This window comes from Myotis nattereri (genome assembly GCF_964212035.1).
Source record: "Myotis nattereri genome assembly, chromosome: X".
Taxonomy (NCBI): domain Eukaryota; kingdom Metazoa; phylum Chordata; class Mammalia; order Chiroptera; family Vespertilionidae; genus Myotis; species Myotis nattereri.
In genome coordinates, this window is record NC_138078.1 from 52,197,089 (window position 1) to 52,203,892 (window position 6,804).

Sequence of the window (6,804 nt, forward strand, 5' to 3'; positions counted from 1 at the left end):
CCTGGGTTGCGGGCACATCCCCAGTGGGGGATGTGCAGGAGGCGGCTGATCGATGTTTCTCTCTCATCGATGTTTCTGACTCTCTATCTCTCTCCCTTCCTCTCTGTAAAAATCAATAAAATATATTAAAAAAAAAAAAAGATTCCCAGGTGATTCTAATGTGTAGCCAAGGTTGAGAACCACTATCTAGTGTAAGATTCCTACTCCTGCCTAGATGTTCTTCTTCTGTTTGATCTTTAGCCTCAAATGGTATTGTTGAAATCTATCTTCTTAATAACTATGAGAACTTCAAGCCTGTTTAATTTCTGCCCATCCTTCAAAGTCCAGCACAGGTCCTAATTACATCACAAAGCTTCCATATCCATCCAGTCTACAGTTATCTGTACTCTAAAATTTTTTTTACAGATTTATTGTCTGTAACGTTCATTTGGCTCTGATGCACATTCATAATTAGCTTTGTGTGCATTTATGTCTCATCTTACCAACAACACTATAAATTCCCTAAGGGAAGAGATTAAGACCTATTTCTCTTGCATCTTACATCCCCCATAATGCCTAGCACGGTGTATTGCAAATAACAGGCACTCAGTAAATATTTGTTGGTTGACTGATTGATTGAAAAAGGTCATAAAATGCATCAAACTTTGGTTAACCCCCCATCATGTTCTCAATAAACATTAATAATTATTAAAAACAATTTAAAAAGTCTATGGAGTTCCTACAGTGTGTAGACAATGGTGCTGTGGGGATAAACATAAAATAGAAGACACCACTTTTACCTTTGAAGAGCTTAGCTTAGCCTCTTACTACTTCAATGTATACTCTTTTCTCTGAGTTACTGTTGCATTTAAAGTCAGGACTAGTTATCACTCCATTGTTTTCTCCCCCAAAGTGATTGTGATCTCCTTGAAAGAAATGGCTAATACTGTGCTGGGAACATAATTTAATCACAGAATTGGAATGGACTGTGGAGCTTTCTCTATTGTCAGACTTCCCACCAATACAAAAATCCCTTTTATTTAATTATATGCTTCCAGTATCAGGAATTAACCCAAATAGGAAACACAGGAGGAAGAGTAGGTTCAGGAGCTAGATAATGAGTTGAATTTTGACTACGTGCAGTTTAACGTGATTGTTAGCCAGCCAGATGTAGACAAACAACTCAATCTCAGAAGAGAGGTCAGGGCTGAAGATAAAGACTTAGAAGTCTTGGGCGTGGACGTGGTAGTTGAAACACTAAGATTGAGTAATACTGTCAAGGACAAGAGAAGACAGAAGGCAAGGGCAGAGTCTCTGAGAATTTCTCCACTTGGAAAATGAGAGGAGAAATCAATGAGGTCAGAGAACTGGAAGACACAGGAGAGAGTTTTAAGGAAAGGCTGGTCAGAGTCAATGGAGGATGGAGCAATGAAGTTAGAGAGCATAGACTGAGAAAAAGTTATTTGATCTGGTGAATAAGAAGCCAGACCTTTGATAACCATGGAGAGGACAGTCTCAGTGAAGTAGTGTCTCATCTTTACTTACCCCCAATGACTAACTCATACATCTTTTTTGAATAATTGAGTGAATGGGTGTATGAATAATAGTTCCTGCCCCCAAAAAGGAGGTGATGGGAAAAGGGGGAAAGAGTAAACAAAGTAGCCTTTTTATCCCCTCTGAAGCAAGAGGGAAATATCAGTGATAATAGAGAAATGTTAAGGTGAAAAAGAGAAAAGTTAAGGGTTATGATTTTCCCAAAAAAAAACATATGAAGTTCATCTGAGGATGTATTACAGGCTCTATTCTCAGTTTGATGGAATAAATTCTCAATAGGTAACAACTATAAACTCTGGAACACACACACACACACACACACACACACACACACACACACACCTGAAAGCTCTGGAGCAGTTCCCATTTTTATGGCTTTAGCCTGAGGGTAGGCTGAAGTCACTAAAACTATATTATGAAATCTTCATCTTTTTAGCCTGAAGAGCTGAGGACAGGGCCTGGGACAATCATGACCTCTAGAAAGTGAGGGATAGCTCAGAAAGAGATCCTGAGGAAAGGAGCCCTAAATTATTTACATAGATGAGGGGTGGGCAAACTTTTTGACTCGAGGGCCACAATGGGTTCTTAAACTGGACCGGAGGGCCGGAACAAAAGCATGGATGGAGTGTTTGTGTGAACTAATATAAATTCAAAGTAAACATCATTACATAAAAGGGTACGGTCTTTTTTTTCAATAGTTTTATTCATTTCAAACAGGCCGGATGCGGCCCGCGGGCCGTAGTTTGCCCACGGCTGAATAGATTCTCCCCAAAAATCTATGAATCACACATGCATAGCGCAGACTCAAAGCAGTTTCCATCTAAGTCTAAAAGATTGGAACTGAGATTTGAGCTGGCTGTCACCAACATAGGAAAGGCAAAGTTTTCTGTTTGAACCTAACCAAATAAATTGCCAGCTGAAACAAATACATCCACATTCTTTTTAAAATATTTTTATTGATTTCAGAGAGGAAGGGAGAGGGAGAGAGAGATAGAAACATCAATGGTGAGAGAGAATCATTGATGGGCTGCCTCCTGCACGCACCCTACTGGGGATGGAGGCCACAACCCGAGCATGTGCCCTTGACTGGACTCGAACCCGGGACCCTCCAGTCTGCAGGCTCTATCCACTGAGCCAAACCAGCTAGGGCCACATTCTTTTTTTTAAATATATATAGTCCTTTGTTTTTATTTTCTGGGATTAAAAAAAGTATAGGCATAAATGGTTTTACATGATCCTCTTTAAGATATCGTTTAAAATAATTTATAAAATGGCTTACTTCATGTCTCTTGGTTATCAGGACCCATCAATGTCACTGTCAGCCTTAATTAAGTGGTGGAAAATTTCAGAGCAGAAGAAGTAACATGAATATTTTCCCAATCTCTGAGAATCATAATCATCACAGAAATATTTTATCTTTTCATCATAAATCTCTGGAAAGTAGGTGTGTTCACTCATTGTTAATAGGACAAGGAGCAATGTCATAGAAGGTTAATCCATGTAAATTGGCTTCCGCATGCAAAGGAATTTTCTGAAAATCACGGAAAAAGTCAGGAAAAAAAAACAAAGAAAAAATATGACATAGACCATGCTGCTGCAGTAGTGATCATAGGAAGCACGTAGCCTTTGTCCTCAGGGTTCCAGTGGAGTTTCTGTACTACATCTGAGTCAAAACTGCCACTGTACAGGGATAAGGAGCAAGTAAGCATGCCAAATGTGCTTATTCCACATCAGATGACCAGCAGCAGTCTGATCCAGAAGATTTGTTTGCCATTAATTTTGGGCTGCATTTGGTAGGTAAGGACTATCTGAACAAACATATACAATGAGCCTATACCAAAAGTGAGCACAGCTCCACATATATGTACAGCAAAAAAGGTTGTTTTTTGGAAGTTTGCCACAAAAAGGTATCCTAAACAACTCAGCAATCCAAGTATGAGGCCAGCCTTGTTTAACCTGGTGATATATTTTGCTTCGGATTCAGAGCATGAACTTGCTTATAGCGAACATAAATGGCAGCAACACATAAAACTGCGGCGAAATTTAGCATTGCCCCAAATAAGCACTTTTCCGGAGCCACGGTACCAATGTCACTGATATAAGGCAAAACAGGGGCAACAGGGTGGAGAGTGATGTCACTAATGTATGAAAATATGAAAGCAGCAGCCGTTGAAATGACAAGGGCTGAGGGAAGGAAACTGAGACCTTGCTGAAACCACCATATCTCAAACTGGTTTTAATACTTACCTGTTACTTGCTTGTTTGGTTTTATCTTACTCATTAAACTTTAAGTTCTGTGAGAGCAGGAACCAACTGTTTTGTTCACCATTATATTTTCAGCTCCTGTTTTAGTACCACTCTTCAAATCTGCCCCAACCTGCCCCTTTTGTAGATCCTTGCTAGGGCGAGCCGACCAGGGCGGGCCACAGGGTTCGGAGCCTGCAGGCAGCACGGAGATGGGGTGGGCCTAGGGGTACACACCCGAGCAGCCAGGCCTGGCCAGGGCACCTATGTCCACACTCTTTTGTGTGTGTGAGTGTGTGTGTGTGTGTGTGTGTGTGTGTCTTTTTTATTGTTTTCTTTTTCAAAAATATGGAACGGCCCTAACCGGTTTGGCTCAGTGGATAGAGCGTCGGCCTGCGGACTGAAGGGTCCCAAGTTCGATTCCGGTCAAGGGCATGTACCTGGGTTGCGGGCACATCCCCAGTAGGGAGTGTGCAGGAGGCAGCTGATCGATGTTTCTCTCTCATCGATGTTTCTAACTCTCTATCCCTCTCTCTTCCTCTCTGTAAAAAAATCAATAAAATATATATTTTTTTAAAAAAAAATTTGACCACATGTGACCAAATTTTTTTAAAAATATATATATATTTTATTGATTTTTTACAGAGAGGAAGGGAGAGGGATAGAAAGTTAGAAACATCGATGGGAGAGAAACATCGATCAGCTGCCTCCTGCACATCTCCTATTGGGGATATGCCCGCAACCCAGGTACATGCCCTTGACCGGAATCGAACCTGGAACCTTTCAGTCCGCAGGCCGACGCTCTATCCACTGAGCCAAACCGGTTTCGGCTAAATAAAATATATTTTTTAAAAAATATGGAACACTTCACGAATTTGCGTGTCATCCTTGTGCAGGGACCACACTAATCTTCTCTGTATCATTCCAATTTTAGTGTATGTGCTGCCACACTCTTGAGGAATATAACAGAATCAAGAGTTTCTATAACAGCATTCACAATGTCCAGGAAACTCTCTAAAATCACTCAATATATAAAGAATCAGGAAAAGATGACCTATTCTCAAGAGAAAAGACAATTAATGGAGGCCAACCCTGAGATGATGAGGAGGAGAGAAAAATACCCCAGTAATGAATGAAAAGATAAGTAAAAGTCACCTGGTATATCAGACCACAATCACAAGTAAACAGGACTATGTTTAAGCCTCCTTTCACTTTAATTTATATACTAGTATTAATGGCCTGATACCACTTGTGGATTAACTGAATGCATGACTTTGTGAAAGGATGCTATAAGAATGACCTCAGGGAAAGAAGGGGATCATCAGTGGAGACTGCCAGAGGCAGGAGATACTAAGCAGAGACCAGAGAAAGTAAACATGAAAGAACAGGAAATAGGTGGGGGAAGAAAAGACAAGAGCATAGGCACGTATACTTTCATACATTGGCGCCCATATGAAAAAGAGGAGCTAGTCATGGGTTTTTATAACAGGCATAACTAGCATATTTTTCATGTTACTTTATTATTATCTGTATTAAGTGTGTATTTGTGCCTCATGCCTCACTGTTTCTCCCAGGGGCCAGCTGTTATTTCTTCGACTCACATGTGCTGTCATATCGGCCTGATGCTGCCAGGGAAGATCAACTGGACACTAGATCTGGACATTCTGGAGCCTACTCTTGAAGCAAATTGCATAACCACATGCCTATCTATGTGAGTTATAGATTTAGCAGGCAATGTGGCATAGTCAGGAACCTTCTGAGTGATAAAGGGGATCTGGATAGGGATTTAGAGTGTCCCAGAGGCATTTATGGTAAACAAGAAAGTAGATACGTTTTCTTTGGGTCTAAACCTCATTTATGAGAAACAACTCAACTAACTGAACAATGCTGGCTCATAGCCAAGACCATTTTCCTAAGATGTTTATACAATGCTGTTGACTTTGTGTACTACTTCTGTCATCCTTGAAGCTTTTACTGGGCTAGTGGGGCGACTGATAGGGGATTTTAATTTATTAAATATCAAGTGAGGATGTTGGGATTAGAAATTAACTTCAACATGGCTTGGTTTGAGTACCATCATTTCCCAGAAAGACAGGCTTTCTAGCAACCTTGTGTTTTTTTTTCCATATGAGAATCCATCTTTTAACCCATCTGGAAACCAGGAACAAGGAGACTGAATCTTAAAAGAAGGACATGTAGCCCTGACCGGTTTGGCTTAGTGGATAGAGCGTCAGCCTGCGGACTGAAGGGTCCCAGGTTTGATTCCCGTCAAGGGCATGTACTGTGGTTGCGGGCACATCCCCAAAGGGGGGTGTGCAGGAGGCAGCTGATCGATGTTTCTCTCTCATCGATGTTTCTGACTCTCTGTCCCTCTCCCTTCCTCTCTGTAAAAAATCAATAAAATATATTTTTTTAAAAAAAAGAAGGGCATGTAAAAGAACCAATACAAGATCTTCGCATCATCCATTGACCTTTATAGGGTGGGCATAATTGTCTTAGAGTTCCTGATGTTCTAATCTGTAGTATAAAAGATGGTGGCTTCTATTGTGGCTACCCTGTGCTAGAGTCATGCACTGGCCAATACGGTAGCCACTAGCCACATGTGACCAAATTTAAATTAAATTAAAACAGCTCCTCAGTTGCCTGGCCACACTTCAAATGTTCAATAGGCATGGAGCTAGTGGCTGCCATATTGGACAGTGCAGATGTAGAACATTTCCATCATCACAGAAAGTTCTTTTGAATAGCACTACAAATCTGGACTCATGAAATAGTTATTTGTGACCAGGCATCTCTGCATCTGCATCTAAAGTGACTGATTGTTTTTTCTTACTTCTTGTTGTCTCTTTGCATTTATGTGTTCAGAGTGACACCTGGGGAAGCTGAAGCAGTTTAACAGACTTATTAGCCCCTTTGCCACATATGCATACCAGAGTTCTTTATGGAATGGCCAAATATGGTATATTCATTAAATGGAATACAGTACAGCAGTTAAAGGGAATAAACTAGATGTATCAATATGGATAG

General features: G+C 40.7%; 1 pseudogene across 1 annotated transcript; it reads right to left on the minus strand.

Annotated features, from left to right (window-relative positions):
- Nucleotides 1–2,956: 2,956 nt before the first annotated feature.
- Nucleotides 2,957–5,390, minus strand: LOC308511693 (DNA damage-regulated autophagy modulator protein 2-like; annotated as a pseudogene). The gene is made up of 2 exons: nucleotides 5,379–5,390; nucleotides 2,957–3,763 (listed from the first exon to the last, which is right to left on the minus strand). The product of its transcript is annotated as a DNA damage-regulated autophagy modulator protein 2-like (transcript).
- Nucleotides 5,391–6,804: the final 1,414 nt, after the last annotated feature.